The sequence below is a fragment of the Struthio camelus genome, chromosome 13, assembly GCF_040807025.1.
Source record: "Struthio camelus isolate bStrCam1 chromosome 13, bStrCam1.hap1, whole genome shotgun sequence".
Lineage (NCBI taxonomy): Eukaryota > Metazoa > Chordata > Aves > Struthioniformes > Struthionidae > Struthio > Struthio camelus.
In genome coordinates, this window is record NC_090954.1 from 14,052,681 (window position 1) to 14,070,750 (window position 18,070).

At 41.0% G+C, this 18,070-nt stretch overlaps 1 protein-coding gene across 7 annotated transcripts in view; it reads right to left on the reverse strand.

Moving 5' to 3' along the window:
* Window positions 1-8,425, reverse strand: part of LOC138069144 (uncharacterized) — a 57,206-nt gene extending 48,781 nt beyond the window's left edge. For all 7 annotated transcript variants that reach the window (XR_011143951.1, XR_011143950.1, XR_011143949.1 and 4 more), the window contains exon 1: window positions 8,214-8,425. The gene's annotated coding sequence lies outside the window, so the exon portion shown is untranslated. The remainder of the gene's footprint in view (window positions 1-8,213) is intronic.
* Between the last annotated feature and the right edge of the window lie 9,645 nt (window positions 8,426-18,070).

Here is an 18,070-nt window from a genome sequence, read left to right on the forward strand (position 1 = left end):
TCATTATCAATGTCTCTGCACTGAGCTGAAAGAGAAACGTTTCTCTTTTTTCCCCGTTTGAGCCATGAAACGAGGAAAGTTGGTAAGTAGCAAAGGTTGTTGCAGCAGCTCTCATAGAGCCCAGCCAGTCAACCCTTCACGGTCTCACTGAAGGCAACGTGGCTGTGAAATACTCAGGGAAATTCAAAGCCTGTCTTGCAAGAAGAGGCTAGCACATCAACCCTCGTGTTAATAGAGCTCATGAACTCCTGCAAAAGACGAACAGAGCAACAGACTGCGCGTGTGCCCTGAAAAATGTGTGGGTATGCATATTGCAACATGGGTATACGCTCAGCTTTGTTTCACCTCTAGGAACACTTTGTTCGCAAGTCCTGGACTCACTGTAAGATGTATTATTTGTAGACGGTCTTTGATTGCTGTGAAGTTTTGGTTAAGAATTTGGAAGGGATGCTCCCTGGACTGGTGTAAAACTACACCAGTTTTACAGAATTTAATCAGCTGTACAAACCTCATTTAGGGAATTCCCAGTAATTTGCTGTCTTGTTCTTGTGTTTCTTAAAACCTTAACACAGTTTTCTTACTCAAATTGTCCCTATCTTGAAAAACTACCTTCCCCTTTCTTTAGGACTCCACTTTTTCCCGTTTATTAGGCTTTCTACCCTCCCTTATAGGTCCACTTGAAGAGTTTCCCCTTCTCCCAAAAGTCCAATAATTCACCTCCCTGCCCATCAGAACACAGGCAGGCAAACAATTTACTACAAAGTAGGCTAAGACAAGAATTTACATCTGCCTGTGTTATACCCTTAACCACAGTAAACAAAAAAGGGGTTAACTATCTTATGCTTACCGTGGGATCGTGTAGGATATAATACTGCATTTGGGTAATTACTTACAGCTGCTCTGTATGAATATCTCTGCTTACGCACAAGAAACTGTGGGCACATCCATACCCACAGTTTCTCTATCTATGCTATGGGGATAACAGTATTGACCCTTTCAGTACAGTGTTGCAGGGCTACAGCTGAGAAATACTGACTTCGGAACAGCACCCTAATCTACACTGAATTTCCCAGCCTCATAGTTACTTTATACTATTTATAAATGTTTATGTCTGTATTTAATTTCCTGTGGTGCTTAAAGTTCTTCTTTGAGACTTGCAAAACTGGCATCACATATTTCCCAGAGAACCTTTTGTTCATCATAAGTAAAACATTAGGCAGCAGCTTCAATTTCCTGATAATTAAATACAAAATTTTTTTAAAATGCTAAATCCAGCTATAGGAACAAAACAACATGCTACTGAGGAGACTTCAGATTCCAATCTGTTCACTTGAACAGCTTGACATTCCCAAGTTTCTTAAAGCTCCACATTTAAGCCAAGTGTTAGCAAGGCCACTCTTCTGCTATCAGCTGGGTCAGCATGTAAAGAAAAAATAAGGAAGGAAAACAATCAGAGCAGTGGCGTTTGGTGTGGATGGAGAGAAGCAGACAACATAAATTTTAGAAAGGCCAGAGAGGAAAAAGTAGCCAAGATGTCAGAAATGTTTTGTCTACTTGGGCAGAGAGTGACATACAGATCTCCAGAACATTTTGGAAAAGATTTGAGTAGGTAGGGCTCAAAACAAATAGGGGGCAAAGACTGAGTCAGGTTGTTGAAAGGGTTTTCAATTTATCATGGACTTTAAAAAAGCACAGCAGTTTTTAACAATATGATTTCTTTGTTTGCTTCCTCTGATGCTGTGGTTGACTGAAGTGTTTAATCTCATCTTCTCGATCTTCTCAGAGTCATGGTCATGGTCTAAGACAAAACCAGTCTTTTCTCATGAAAATACCTGTAACTGGGATGAGGAGTCAGTATGACTCCACAGCCAGACCAAGCCTGAAAACCAGAAAGGCTATGAGAGAAAAACTTGATTAATACATCTGCTAATTTGTTGTACTTCCATTTGCTAACTAACAAGCATGGCGGAAAGAATATATGCCAAAAATACAGCCCACAGCCTTGACTTGTGTAAATCAGTGCAACTCATTTCCAGTTGCGGGAGCTATACCAGTATGCACAAACTGAGATTCTGGCCCCTTCACACTCCAATAGAAGGGACACTTGTTTGTTATTTGATTTGATATAATCAGAGATTAAGCTGTGGTTGCTAAGATAAATATTAGAGTTACGGGCCCAATTATTTCAGCAGGCTGAGTTAGCCTTCACTTAATATCCTTTATGCAGAGCTGTAAAGCTATCACAAACCGTGCTTTAATATGATCCCTTTTCCTTTCAGTTGTACTCTGCTGACTATATACTCTCTCCTTCTCATGAAGCAATTCATCTTTCCAGTAAGATGGGCTTCTCAAGACGCTAGTCATCTAAATAACACCAGCGCTGGGTAGGCCAAAGAGCAACATGAATCATTCCTTAAAGAGGAAAATATATGCTAATTTCCAGATCGGAATGAGAGCGCTGGTCACAATGAGTAGTCTCTGTGTAATAATAAGCAAATTTGACTCCTGTTGGCTTTCAGAGCTCAGGTGACTGGCTCCAAATGACCTCAGTTTCTTCTAAGCAGAGTGTTCGTTAAGCTGGATTAAAAAAGCAAGATAACTGTTCACTGCTTCATGCAGTAGCTGTGAAAACTGGCTTTATGACTGAGCCGTCTGGACATATGTTTCAAAACTGTCACTGCAGAGAATCACTTGTACAGGTTTTGTTTTTCCAAATCTATCTACAGCTTATCCAAACTCACAAACTTTGTGCAAAGGAGGAGGATGTTTGGACTGCACATCAGAACACTCTTGTTTACTGATAAATCCCACACAAGGACCAGTGCAGTGCAGGAACATCTCTTTGAAGGATAAAAGCTTTAATCTTTCTCAGTACTCCCTGCTAATAAAATTAGGTATAAGTTACTTACTGACTTAGTTACTGAGCAGACTGACTGCTTGAAATGCTTTCCTCTTCTTAGATGGAGGAAGCTGCTTTGTAAACTCAAAGTATTTTTTACTTCTTACATTACAAAATAATATATTTTTTCACAATAATTATTCCAGTAGAAACACTCACATGCTATCACTCAGTAAAACTCTGTAAGGTCAGTGTCTTGAACTCTTTTTACAAATGACTATGTCTAGAAAAGCAGAAAAATAAGAGAGTTAGAAATTGCACGTGACGGACTATGTAATTCTGATCATTTTAATCTTCTTTAGAAATAAAAAAATGCAGGGCCATGTCTTGACATTGATGGAACGCTGCTGATGATGCCATTGCAGAATGTGATTCATGATTGCATTTTTTATCCTTTCATTCCAAGTGTGTTTGTTTATTCACATAAAAACAGGGACTAGCTTGCTGCAAATGAAGCTGAAGCACATAATGGAGGCAGTAGCCATTTTCTTAAATCCAACAGAAGTACTCTTCTAGAACGAGCTCTGTGGAACTGGCAGTCCAGCCTGGCAATCAGGATGTGACATAAAATCACCAGGAAAATACTTCTAGACTTTGGATATGGTCATAATTGAAGCAGGAGAGGTTTTGAATGGATGCAAGGGAAAAAAAAAAACACTGTGAGGATAATTAAGCACTGGAACGTGTTGCCTAGAGAGGCTGTGGCGTCTCTGTCCTTGGATGGTTTTTTGTCCTGTCTGGACAAAACCCTGAGCAATCTAGTCTGAAGTCAGTGTTGACCCCACCTTGAGTGGGAGGCTGGACTAGAGACTTCATGTGGTTCCTTCCCTCCACAACAATTCTGTAATTCTTTGGGGCATGAATGATCTTTGCTGTTTGTACTTGTATTTAAAAATAAAGCCAGAAAAAATCGGTAACTCCTCCACTGAGAATTTTGAGTGTCTTATATAATTCTTAAAAGTTGTATTCAACAGTTTCAACATTTTACCTAGATGAAAACAAACACAGTGAGGCTATCCTATGATGAACTTGGTTTTTTTTTTTTTTCCTTTTTTTTTCCCCCATAGGCTCTGGCCTTGAGGAAGGAAAAGGAACATCTGTTCTTTTGGCTCCAATTAAGAGTTTAAGTCTTCCCAGTCTTGAGGAGCGCTTCATAAACAAAGTCTGAGATCACTGGATGTTCCCATAAAACTGTTTGTGTAATCAGGTTAAGATGGCTGCAAATGCTGCCAGGGCTGCCGGGTGGTAGCAGAATCCCCGCTGCAGCAGGCAGTACATCACTGCAGAGATTTGCGTTTTAGATAGCAAGGGGCCTGAGATCATCCAGGGCTATAAATCAGCTCCGGAGGAATTTTTTGCTCTAAAAGCAGATTCTAAATTTCAGAGACACTCACAAATACACCAGAATTGTCCTTCTTTGATCAGCAGCTCTCTGGGTAATAAAAGGAAGTGCAGACCGGTAGCACTCAGGATCTCATCCGTTCTCTGAGTCTTCCAAAGGCCATCTTGGTTACCCCAAATGATGACGATGGGTGGCAGGAAAGCTGTGTAAAACCTCCTCTCTCCTGCCATGTGACATGGGGCATGACGGTTGGTGGTGCAAGAGGCCACAGGCCCGTCCCTCCCCTCACCATCACCCGCAGCATGCCTGGCAAACCCGCCCCCAGCCTGCTGCCTGCCTTGACGTGGTGGGCCTGCAGGACTTTAAGTGGAGGCAGTTTCACAAACTTGCATGTTTTCTTGGAACGTTAGACTCAGAAAATTCCACAAATGTTTCCTGGATGCCCATTTCTGAAAAGAGTGCTTGAAATAGAAGAAAGTTAAAGGCCATGGTGCCGCAACAGTAGCCTTTTCTCATCTTCTCTTGATTCAGGCTGAGGACGCGACTGTTTTTTCAGTGTATTTTAGGAAGACAGCAGGGCAGTGCAAAAGTAACAGTCTCTGGAGCTAGTGTTTAAGGCTTTGTCTTCACTCAGGAAGTCACCTGAGTTCCCTCCACAAGCCGGTCGGGAAAAAATACTCAGAACTTTCTTTAGCAAAGTTTCCATAAAACTGAAACTCCTCATAACGATTATTTAATGTTACCAAGTTCCTGACACAACTCGCTGGTTTTTTTCTGTGCAGTTAAACACTTCAGACTTCAGTATGTGCGGGGGAGAGTTTCTGAGGAGCTCAGGTCCGCAGGGCTGGCGGCTCTAGACAGGCCTGCAGGGACAGGCTGCTCCAGGCGTACGGACATCATTCCTGTTGCTAGAGTTTTGAGACACTGCGATCATCCTGTTCTTAACAGGAGCAAAATCAGATCTGATCATAGAGGGACTGCTCACAAATGGTACCGATTTTCCCTGCATTGTTGTATGACCATAAGGAGCTGTCCCTGAAAATGACTGTAAAACCAACACAGGAGTCACTGACACCCATTTCCCAGAGAGGTTAAACTGCTGTGAACACACAATCTTTCTCTATTTTCAGCTTCCTCAGCCTGCCATACCTCCCTCTTATCACTGTCCCAAATGTGCTCCTCCTTTTAATATCACTTCTATCATCAACTGCTTAACATTGGCTTTTTTAATCTGTATCTTAAGGGCTAACTGAAGCTTCTTTAGAAATTCAGAGTCAGGAGGACTGTAAAAGAAGGCAGATAATAGCCTGCCTCCATCTATGTTTTTATTTCCCATTGACTCCAGCGGGGCCAGGATGTCACCTTTGGTGTCTGAGAATTAAGCACCTACAAACTATTTCACAATCTAGGTTGTTGATCCTAAATGCAATAAATCCATTGGTATGCAAAAGAGATGCTCATTGGTCTAAAAATTCATGAAAAGCAGTCATACTTAGAATTTGCTTCCTCATTAAAAAGAATATGACCTTTTCCACTAGCCTGAACCTGGTGAACTCTATGATTTCTGAGCAATCTGGTACACAGTCAGATTAGCTAGTTGTTTTGGTTGGGATAGCTCATTCTGCATGTGCACAGAAGTTCTGCAGCCATCACAGCTATGTTTTTCTATCTGCAACTACCAGGCAGAAGCGGCTCTCCGGATTTCCCAAAATCACTGCCTGGAGAGCCTGAATGAAGTTTCTCATATGTGAAATTAGAGCCAGTGATTTTCTTCCCATTGGGGAGTTACCTGTATGCATAATGAATGTCAGGCAGGTGCATCCCTGAGCAGTTATTGGGACCCAGGCCTGTGACTGGAAATTAAAATGCTGTCTTTCCTTGCTTCAAGCTGCCAGGGACAAAAGCTCAAAGGATAAAGAGAATAATCAACCCTGGAAATGTGCTGTGTGGACTTTGGAGAAGTGAGAGTAATTATGCTCTCTAATCTCTCCCTGAAGCCCTTAGCAGCATGTTGCCAGATATTAAATGAGTAGTTCAGGAAGGGAGAATATAAATTAACCACATATACAGCATATAAATACATTTAGTGAGTTAAAATTCTTAATTTTCATTCCTTATTTCTCAGCATGTGAAGCCAGCTAGATACCTTCAAACCAGCAGTGGTCTCCTAAGGCCTTGTCTTGCCTTACACTGAGATTCCCCCAAAGGGACGTTTGGTCACAGCTTTGGGTTTGACGCACGCGCATGAGGCTGGCAGTCCCTCTGCAGAGCGAGCCCTCCTTTGGAGAGGCAGTGCCAGACCATGCTGGGGAAGCTGCGGCCCGACGGACACCGACCCCAGGGCTGCCGTGCTGGCGCGCGGTGTCCAGCACGGTGCCGGGCTGCACCATCTGTGAGCCTGGGTAAGAAAGCCCCGCTCCGCCGAACCGCTGAGTGCACCGTGTGGTGTCTGAAAAACGCGCTGCACGGTTTCACTTCTATTTCTAATCCAGATAAAGAGCCCAAATATGCCTCTTACAGACTGAGTCACTTTCCCAGCAGTACTGACCTCAGTGTTTACATTTTTGAACAAAACTCTAAATCTCTTTTTCATTCCCCCCGACAGGCAGAAAAAAGCATCCGTGATTGTTGCACACATATTTAAAAAGACGGTCACCACTACACACACAGGGCTCGCAGACCTTGGGCTTTCCCATGCATGCTGTTACACGCGGTTTTGCCCCAGCCTACACAGTATCTCGGGGCAGAGGAAGAACCCCGCTGTTTCCTTTAGCCCATTTCACTCTTCCTCTTGCTCCCGTGTTTTCCTGTGCTCTGAAGGGAATTCTTTCCTCTTCACATAGCTTAGAATTCAGTAGCCATTAACTCTCCTTAGCCCTGATCTTTCCATGTCTCCATTTATTTCTCTGTATAATAATCCATGCCTGAAACACAAGGAAACTCTCAGGATGTATTGTGAGGTAATGTGGTATGATATATAAATGAAAATATTCATAATTATGGTAAGCAGTCTGATGGTATGATGCCATCCATCTAGACATAGAAGAAAAATGTTTTAGATATTAATGAGATAAAATGAATTTTTCAAGAGAAAACACAGGTAGCTTTGAGAAAGCTGAGAGGTCTGCAGTGAATCCTCACTACCCCCTAAGGAGCTTCAGTTATTCAGGGGAATATGCTTCATCAGAAAAGACTAATTTTCAAAATCAAAACATTACAGAGAAGAGAGATAATTTTGATTAGCTTTTCGATTCAGAAAAAATAAAATGTGGAACAATTTAAAAAATAAAAATTCAAATTTTTACTTGCAAAAAAAATCCTATACTTAAGCTCATAGTAATAACAATAATATTAAAAAGTAAGGCTGGAAGATGAAAGTTTCTTAAAGTTCCAAATAAACCAATGGTTTCACTTTTATTTGGGCATTGTACTTTTTTTTTCACACTTCATTCCAATTTGAGCTGGGAAAATTTTGTCAGACACTTGCAGGTTTTCAAAGGATAGGAAAATCCATTTCAATCACAACACTTAATATCCAGTTAATTACAAATTGATAGTTTTCAGGAGGATACACAAGTGCAATCTCAGTAATCTGAGAGCATTATATTTGCTTAGCATGTGCCAGAACAACACTCCTAGACTTTTTCCTAAAAGACCATGCAACCTTTTTGAAAAAGTAATGAACAACAAAAGGCCATCATGTATTTCACTATTATTTGGTAACTGGGAAAGGAGACTACAACTAAATGCTTAATACTTCAATAATTATAACTTTTTTCATTGAAAATATTGATGATACAAGCCAGGTTCTGCTAATCCCTGGGGACCAGCATGAACATCAGTCAGCCACCTTCTGCTGTCTTTCAGATGGTTTACTGGTCCACAGACTATAGATGAAGGAAGTTCTTGCTTCTGTTTTTACTCCTGTATCACAGAGTTTCCCCCTCGGTGATATAGGAAGGACAGACTTACCCACTGTTGCTCTCTGCGTTACTGCCCCAGTGAGGGGCCTTCCTCTTCTAAGAGCTTGTCTGTGGTGGAGCTGAGAAAGTCACATTCATGGTGGCAACTTTGAGCTATCCTGAGCCGCATCCCTCACTTTCCCAAGCTGAGCCAGCAAATGCTCCACTCTGAGAAAATCTGGTCTATAGGAGCAAGGAAAATGCACAATCACCTCAACGTCCTCCCAGAGATGATCTCTGCCCTTGCACTAAATTCCTTGGATATGGAATGAGGCAAAGTTCACAGCTTTTCGTGCCAAACGAAGAAAATCTGTAGTTCAGCTAAAAAAGGCAGGGAGTAAAGTGCATTCAGGGAAACATTATTAACCTCTTTTTTTAAAGAGAAATATTTGAGATTGAGCTAATGATTCTTCTGCTGTTCTAATTTTAAATATTTCCTCTACATCACTGAAAAGAATTCAAAACTTGCATTTAGTAAATCCAGTGTGTGAAAGGTCCTTTGGGCTAGTAACAAGATTTTCTAAGTTGCAGAAGTCAGTTTGTGAAAAGGCATTCACTGGGTCCATTAATGTGGTGTTATCTTCAAAAGGGAAGTCTGACTTGACTACTGGAAAGTAATTACTTCTCCTGCTCAGATGAGATTTTGATCTTTCTAAATCTAATCAGGAACCTGACAAAGCCATTTGTAGTAATTGCAGTCTCTGAATAATACACTGGCCTTATATATTTTAAAGGCTTAGCCCCAAAAATAGCTTTATTTTTAGAAGCAGACTTAGCATTTGCAGTGCTGTAGTGCTATCAGTGTGTTTTGTCACTTCTCAGTTCAAAAAGCTTTCAAGATAAAGGTGGCTTCACCGAGAATGATGAGAGGAGTGCTGCTCATTCTTCCCCCCGTAACTACATCTGCCTACTACTCCATAACTATCTTCTCTATCAGCCTATCAAGAGCACCATGATCATTTGTTTCCTGCCTTCAAAGAGAACCTACACTTGTAATTTAGGATAAGCATTAAGTGAAGGCTTTGAGGGCAGTTATTGCAGAAGAAAAATGATGCATGGAAAAAATCACTTAAAAAGCTCAAAGGCAATAGAACTCTTTCTGTTCTAATTTTGGAAGCTATTAGATATGTCCTTGCTATTGCTAGTAGCATTAGCAGCTCCATGTGTTTAAAGAGCTCTCAGATGTCCTGGAACCACTCCTGGGAGGGACACTGCTCTGGTGCTGCCAGTTTCACAGTAGTGAGGTCTCCTCCATCAGCGAAGGACTAGGCACGGTGGAGCTGAGCTCCTCCAAAGCTCCTTCTCCCAGCTTATTTCCTATGAAGCCCAGGTGTGCCCTGGGTGGTAAAGGTCGGGGTGCGGGGTGTCTGCTAGCATAGTTTTCATAGCCTCTAATTTTATATATTTTCCATCATACCCTGCAATAACCTCTCCCTTATTGCAGGCTTACTATCCTTACTATTGGATCATCTTCCTCTCGCCAGTCTAGGGGCTGATAGCATTCTCACAAAATTTCCATGCCTTCCTGCTATATGGAGGCTCGACAAGAAAATTGACAACAATTTAACATATAAATATAAGATTTAATTTGAAGATTTAATTTGGAGTGTGGCTCAGTTTTTGGAAGCTGAAAATATACGATTTTAAATATCCAGATCACTGGCAGAGTTGTATCAGCTTGAATATTTATTAACAATATGCAAGCTATGCAAAACCTGTTTAAACAGGCATGATCAATGAATAAGGTTTAAAGTACTTCCAGTAAAACTCTGTAAGGTTTCAGAGAGGCCGTGGAAAAATTAATTGTAAATACTTTACAGTGATGACAACAAGCAAATAACAAATGTTAGTGTTGAACAAAAGTGTATGTTGCTCACAAGATCCATATAGCAATTTCATGTAGTGGCAAGCACTTTATATAGCTGGTGAAACAAAGCAGTTACGTATGGGGAAAATGAGGAGATACAGATTTGTGTCTTATGTTACCCTTAGTTTGCAAATGTAAAGCCATGAGATGCTTTAGAAAAAAGCCTGTGTATTTGTATGGAAAAAGCTTTCAGAAAGGAGGTTTATATCAAACTCTCAAGTACTCTTTGCCTCGAGGTGATAATGGCTGCATTTATGTCTATTAGTGTCAAGAAAGTTGCCTTCAAGTCAAACTCATTTGAACCTCAGAGGAGATGGAACTGAACTAACAGAGAGGCTGTTCTCAGCAACATGGTACAGCTGGTATCTGCACTGATAGACTGATACCCTGACTGGACAGAAAGCCTTCAGGGAGGTAATAGTGACAAATGAATGCTGAATGGAGATTTATTTCTCTCAGGCGCTTCCAAAATGAAAAGCTTCACATCATTTGCCACACATTGTACATGTCAGAGCTATTAGTAACCTCCAGCTGTAGTTAGTTAGGCAGGGCTGGATACCTTATGCTGCTGCTGAGTCTCAGCCACTGCACACAGCCCATCTTTTCTCACCAGCTACCCAGGAAACCTACAAAATGTCCTTTTTTTCTCTTCTGTCTTTATAGCACTTTTTGCTAAGGACTAGACAACTCTACTAAATATTTGACACATGTACAATCAGGAAAAAGCAGCTGCTATATCTCCAAAAGCAGTAAAAGGATGCATGCAGGGATGAGAGGATATGGGAAGGGAGTGAGAATGTTTAAACCACCAGGTCACCTCCAAACTCTGGGAGTTTCTCAGTCCAGGCCCCTGCCCCTCTTTATATCAGATTTCTCCAAAACCCTGGCCACTTGCAGGATGAGCAGAAGGAGCAGTTCAACATAAGTTTTTTTCTGTGCCCTCAAAGCAGAGGTCCTGCCTGGAGGGTTTTGGCAGGGTACGCACTCTGCAGGGTGCATCCAGTCCTACCCACTGCTGAGCCCTGTCCTCAGGTTCCCCTTCCCTCTGCCTGAGAGGCCTCCAATCATAAATAACACTGCTGCTTCTGCAAGGGTTTTAACAAAACAGACATAGGCCTCACTAACCAAAAAGCCATCTGGGTGAGACCCCGCAATCAGGAAAAGAAGACACAAAGGAGAAAACCAGAGCATAAGCATATCCCCACCATTAGATTGTTCCCCTGAATCATAAACACGCCTTGAGACAAATGAAATAAGTGTTTTAAAATTCCTTCTACTGGCTTCAGCGGTGTAGAAAATCTTCCTGAAAAAATAATAAAAATAAAGCCCATGGGCCTTGTGATCCTAAAACCTATGGTACTGTTGAAAAGCTTCCGTTCACCTGTTCTCTTTGGGTGCCCTGCTCTTTCACAGATATGCCCAGGTCACTAAGGAAAGATGCAAAGACATCTGGAACAGTCTTGCTTTTTTGCCAGACAAGCTAGATGCACTTGCTGTCCCATAAAACAGACTGGAATAATGAGAGTTGAAGGCCAGCTTTATCATAATGACAGCTTATGACTTTTCCAGATGTGCTTTGATATCCTTATATGAACTCTACCTAAATCTAGGTGTAACAGGATGAAGCCATATCTGCTATATGAAATTATTTGCCTGCCTTCGGATTAGGCTATCAGTTGACTCTGTTGCCAAGAGTCAAGCCAGGCACAGCTGAACAATGCCTTTATAGAAGCAGTAATTATAATATTCCTCATTAGTGTATTTGTTATGACCGTGTCCCAGTCCCAACTAGAAGTTCAGCCATAAACCACAGCCAATATATGCACTATATTTACATAGAAACAGCCCTTGCCCCAAATAGCTTTTCAATTATCACAGTGGATACAATTACTATTGAATTTACTGGCACTCATAACTGTGGAATAAAAGCTGACCTGCTTATTCTATGTGGAAAGCTAATATATCCTTTCCTACATTGGTTCTTCACCAAGCTTTTTTGTTCTCCTTTATATGAACCAAATAACAATCAACAACTCAACGGCATTTTATATTTTTCTGCTTTCATTCTGCCTCCAGTATTAGTTGCCTCTGAAGGCCATGATTTCGGGATGAAATAGTCATCTTAAAGCAAACAGATCTGTGAACTGAAAGAACATGTAAGATTCAGAGAAAAAGGTGACTTGGGAAAAAACAGTAGACTAAACTGATTCTATGTAAAATTAAAACAACCCTCTCCCATGATCATAGCAAAAAGACAATGTTGTGCATGAAAAGCAAGTCACAGAAAGATGAAAAACATTTCAGCATGCAGCTGACAACAGTATATATTATTTCTAAACAGTGATAATTCAGATGGACACAGCAGCCTCCATGAGTCTGAAAAGTTTTATCTGGATATGTCTAAAACAGGAAAAACACAATTAAATAAAAACAACAGGGAACTTAGAGATGGAGCAAAATCATCTGATCATATCCAAACTTTGTGGATATTTAGACCAGTTACAAACCTCTAGATCAAGTCCAGCTTTACATTTATATCGTAAATCTTTACTGGACTAGAAGAGAAGAATATGAAGACGTGCTGGAATTTTGGAACCGAAAACAATGCAAGAAATATGACCAATTTGAAGGGAAGGTTCAAAAACTGAAGCTAAACTGGCAGCCATGGAAGAAAATAATAGAAGTTATCAGATTTCTGGAAAGAATCAAGATTCTAGGAATGATTTTTCTTAAGAGAAATGCAGATGTGATTCTTTACCCTGTTACCAGAAGAGCTGGATAAAAGCTATCATTGAACTATAATCCTAAGATGGCAAAACCACTGCAACAAAAAAAGTTTCTACTTTAAACATTTTAAGTATGAGAAGAGTGTTAGTTCGAAGAACCTAATGGAAGATTCTTGCACAATCTCTGCACTATCAAAGAAAGTATCGAGGAAAGTTGCCTACAACATGTGATAGAGGAACAACCTAAAGCTCAGAGTGAAAATGAAAGATTTCCTTTTTGGAATATTTTTGTATAGGATTGTTGCATGCTGACAATGAAAAGAAAAGGTAACCTGGTTACTTTTTGCAAAGCTATTTACCCAGACGGGTATACAGATGATGGTCAGCAGCTGTGCAAGTTCTGGTTTCAGTGGTTGTGCATCATGCACAGAAGCAATGCACTGTAGCAGTCATTAACACAAATACCGCTGCACGAACTGGTCCTGTCCATGAACGCATGTGAGAGCAAACAGGCATAGCGGACACAGAATGACAGCCCCAGCCACAGTGTAGGCTGAAGTGATACTGGCAGCCTATGACAGGGAGATTTTTTAATTTGGTTGGTTTCCTACGTGCAGATCCTCAGCTTTGACTTAGAGCTAGCTCTGCACCTTGATTCTTAATTACTATCAGCTCAAACTACTGCAAAATTAGGCAATATTGAACTGGTAATTAATATTTCATTATTACAGTCACCTACAGTAAATTACAGTCACCCTACCCACCAGTAAAAAAGATATGCAATAAAAATTAGGTAGGATCCATCAAACATGCTACAGAAATATTACTTTCAAATTCTGATGTGTTTCTTGTGTGGGTTAGTCCTTGATATGCAAAGATTTACTGAAAAATGACCGTACCTTTCTAGCAAGGGGTCAGCAAAACTCAGTGTAATTATCTGTATGACAGTGATATTTTTACATTCTTCAAATTTATCGTGGATAACTTTGATATTTTTCCATCTCCTTGGAAAGGTTAAACCAACACATCAGATGTGCAGAGGAAAGGAAAAAAATATGTGAATTTGCTCATCTGCTTTCATGCAAAATATGAAAATCTGCTCAGAGACTTGCAAGCAGTAGAGATGCAACTAGTGTTCTCTTATTTGGAAAGGTGTTTGCTGCTCACATGAAGCAGAAAGGCCATCTGACTGCCCTGAGATTGCTAAGGAATTTGGATCCCCTAGTCCTAGGCTCCCAGGAAACATAAGGTGGGGGTTTTCCCTATCTCTTTACCGATATAGCTACAACTGTGCACCTTCTGTTCTCACCATGTCTGCACATTACTCCAGGCCTATAGCTTTGAGGGAAAAGCAGGGAGCATCAGGGCAAGACGGAGCATTAACTTCCATGAGGAAATCCTGCAGGATCTCTGCTGGTTTAGGGGGCAGCACTCCACAAAGGAAAAACCACTATTTCCCATCTCCTTCTGTCGAATGGCCTCTTCCTCCACCAAAGCGCTCAGGCTCAGCAATGGAAGAGTTTTCCAAGCAGTGAAAAGAAGCATCATTTCCTGCCCTTTTCTGGCTTCACCGGACTCAGAGATTTATTTGCTCTTATGGGCTCAAAAACCCTGAGCAGACAATCACATTTTGGTGTCTACCTCTCAGAAGGTTAATATTAACTACAGGAAGCAACTGGTTTTAAATCGTGGCTATTTCGTTATCACAGTGGAATCTCTGGGATATTTTTAAGGATAATAAAGAAGAAAAAAAACTTGCAGCTCTGACTTTAATCAAAGAATATCCTGCAATGCAGTGTTAGGATAACAGGTCGCTTCCAGCTGGGTTACTGCAAACCCTTAACTGATGAAAATATGTAAGTAACAGAAGTAGAGACACTTGCTTGCCTAAGAGTGGAGTGAAGGTTTGGGAAAGCTCTTAGGAAACTCAGCATCCAGTGGCAGCAAAACATTTCAGCAATGACAAATTACTAACTTAGAGAGAAAAATGTCTGGGAAGAGTAAAACAGATCCAAGTACACCTTGCCTCCTTCCCCAGGTCATTTCACAGAGCAATTCCCTGGCTCCAAGATCAATTCACAGTACCACCTATCTCCATTTGCATAACCTGTCAGGGTAGCTAAGCACTGGTGGGTAGTTCAGCCCTGAGAGGCAAAGGATCCAACTAGATCAGAGATCTTGGTATGGCATGTGGGGATTTACCAAGCAGAGGAGGGAGGTTTTGGTATGGTGTGGCCGCACCAAGGGAGCTGAGGTGGACCTAGCTGTGTCACAAATAAGTGTTCAAGTTACTTGTCACAGGAACACTACTGCCAGCGTTGCTAGTAGGCACTGAAGGCTGCAGCAGATGGTGTCCTTAGTCCTTGGGAGGTGACGCCTTTTAGCCCAGAGGCCCCTACTCCAGTGGATATTGCTGTTTTTCCAGAAAGGGCCACGGATGCCCTCAGTAAAACATTTCTATGCATCAGTGAATGGCCAAGCTGATTTGAATAATGTGAGAAAAGATACTAACCTTTTTGTCTAAAACCCAGATCTACTGTGGCTTGGCTACAGTTTAGAGTTTTCTCAAAGCAAAACTGAAATTTCTTGGTTTCAGTTGAATCTGGAAGAGGAGCTTGCCAGAATCCTACCAAAAAAGGATGTTTGCATCATATTTTTACTGAGACTAAATCAGGCAGTGTCAGAAATCACGAAGGAGGACCAGCATCGAAGAGATTTATAGCCTTATTGGCATTGGATCAAGGCTGGCCCTGTGACCTGTTCCAGATAGCTGAAAGCAAGAGAGAAGAATATCAAGTCATCAGTTGCTTTATCCTCTGATCCCGCTACTGGGGAAATGAAAGAATACCGATAGCACTCCTCATAGTCTCCATAGCCCTCCAATTTGGCTGTTAAAGAGCAAAACGGTCGCCTTAACATCTGCACAAGTAGCACAGAATGACAGATCTCAGTCATTAGTTGCTTTGGAGGTATCCACATACTCGAATTTTTAAATGCTGCTGTAACAGGAAATAATGAGTTTCCCCATTGCTGATGGCCAAATAGGTTTTTGAAGAAGACAGGGATACAGATATGAAGCAGAAGTTTTTCCAGAAGAGGGTTCCTTAGGGGATACCCAGGTCCCATTGAGTGCTTTTAGCCCTAAACTCCACATTACGATGGCCAAGTACTCACACAGGAAAAAAGCCATCCTGGCAATAATCTCCTGTCATCAGGTTATCCATTATCAAACATATTTATTAATTGAACTGGAACTACTTAGAGTAATAACAGCAGCACAGACTGAAGCTATCTGGCCTTGAGAAACCATTCCCTTTAAACCTATGTCAGCCAGCCCTCCTGTTTTTGTCACTTACATTTTTTAGCCTTACTCTGCACAGTAGTAGAGCTTCCTGTCTGCTACATTCCTGGGCTTTGTTCATGAATGCTTAGTTCACTAGCACTAGTGGAACACTGACTCTTCCCCTTCATCTAGCTCCTTATCTCCAAAAGTTCCCCCTAAAAGCAGAACTACTTAACAAGCCTTTGCTTTTTCATGGGTTTCTGCAATTGTTACCAATACTCTCTTCCAGTCATCTGCCTATGTATGTCTGTAAAAAGCAGTTAGCCCAAAAGATATGGAGTTGATTATAGAAAGAATATATATTTTTCTTTATGGATTACCCTATTTTAATGGCTTTTTTGGCCAACGTAATTTATTCTCATAAACACAAACCGTTGCATATAGAGGTATTCTAAGAACAGCTCCACTATGAATGTAAACAACCTTTTTATGTAATGAATGATATTGAATAAATCTGGCAAACTGTGTCATAACTACTGAGTTCTCTGATTGCTTATGATCCTTGCTACAACTTATATTGATATCAGGAATTTTAGACATCGTGATTTAAAAAAAAAAAAGCCAGATGAAACAGTGCAGCAGCGATTTGCCTCTCTATATGCAGCCTCTGACTGAGAACATGCAAGAGTGCTTGATCATAAAATAAGTGTGAACCACACATCATGATCACAGTTATAGCTATGCAGATCTTGAAAGATGCCACAGGTCTTTCTTGATGCTCGGGAGAGAGCAGAGGCTTTGATTGCTCCTGCTTGGATATGAAATGAAAGTCTATGAATATAATAACAGCTGTCTCAAACTCTCGGTCAAACACAGAGTCTTTGTAACCTAGCTATTCTACCTTGCCCTTAACCCTAGCCAAATGTCCTAGGAGGGGAACAGCTCTGTGACCTTCAGGAATCTGATTCATTTGGAGCACCAGGCAATTTTAAACCATGAAAAAACTTTTTAAGGAAAATTTTCCAGTCTGTTCTCACTCAGATGAACAGTCTCTGTCCTGAGATTGAGCAGTCATTGCCTTATCACACACTATAGCATTCACAATGGCTGTTAATAGAAGAGGCAATACTTGTCTAAAGTGCCCACTCTCACTAAATCTTAATCCACTGCCTTTTCCACAGGGAGGAGAGAAGAACATGGGATCACCTTGTCCATGTCAATTCACACATAATTGCTACTAATTGGAAAGATGCTAGAAGATGTTTTTTCTGCTTTGCTTTCCAGCATAACCAGAATTTTCCACAAGACACTTTAGGCTCACCCTACCTACAAGATCCCACAGGAGATGGCAAGCTCATCTCAGTGAATAGACTTTCCTTTCAGAAGTGTACTATTACTATGTTAATCCATATTAATACTCTCATCAGAGACTGATCTGCTCTTTTGTCCCTAGAGGTCACTGCAAAGAGGGATTAAAATGCATTTGTGCATTATGGGGAGCTGAGCAATGCACTTGGCTCTTTGTCCCTATTCTTGCATTTACCTGGTTTCTGTCTCTACTGACACCACGCTGGTAACTCTCACAAACACCCTATTTTTATTTTATCCAGTGAAATACTCTCTTTCTGTACTATGACTATCACAAGTAGTGTCAGTTTAAAAATACATGTATTTGTGGCCATCTTCTTTTAAATGGCACGCCCTCCTCTTGCTGCCTCCCACCACATCCATCATGAGGTTGCTACATGAGATGTATTTTGTTCTGAATGGGCTGAGTTTTGTACCCCATATGAACTGCAGTCACCCCTATTAGTGCTGTTTAAAGACAACATCTTTGTAAGGCTGGGATGCCTCAGGTCATTGCAGAAGAGTTGAAAAGTTGCACAGATCAGTTAGGACATTATTAAATTAAATTATTTGAATTCATTTCAAGCTATTTGTATGAACAAAATCATCTAAAGGAGAACCATACTCACAAACCACAGACATAT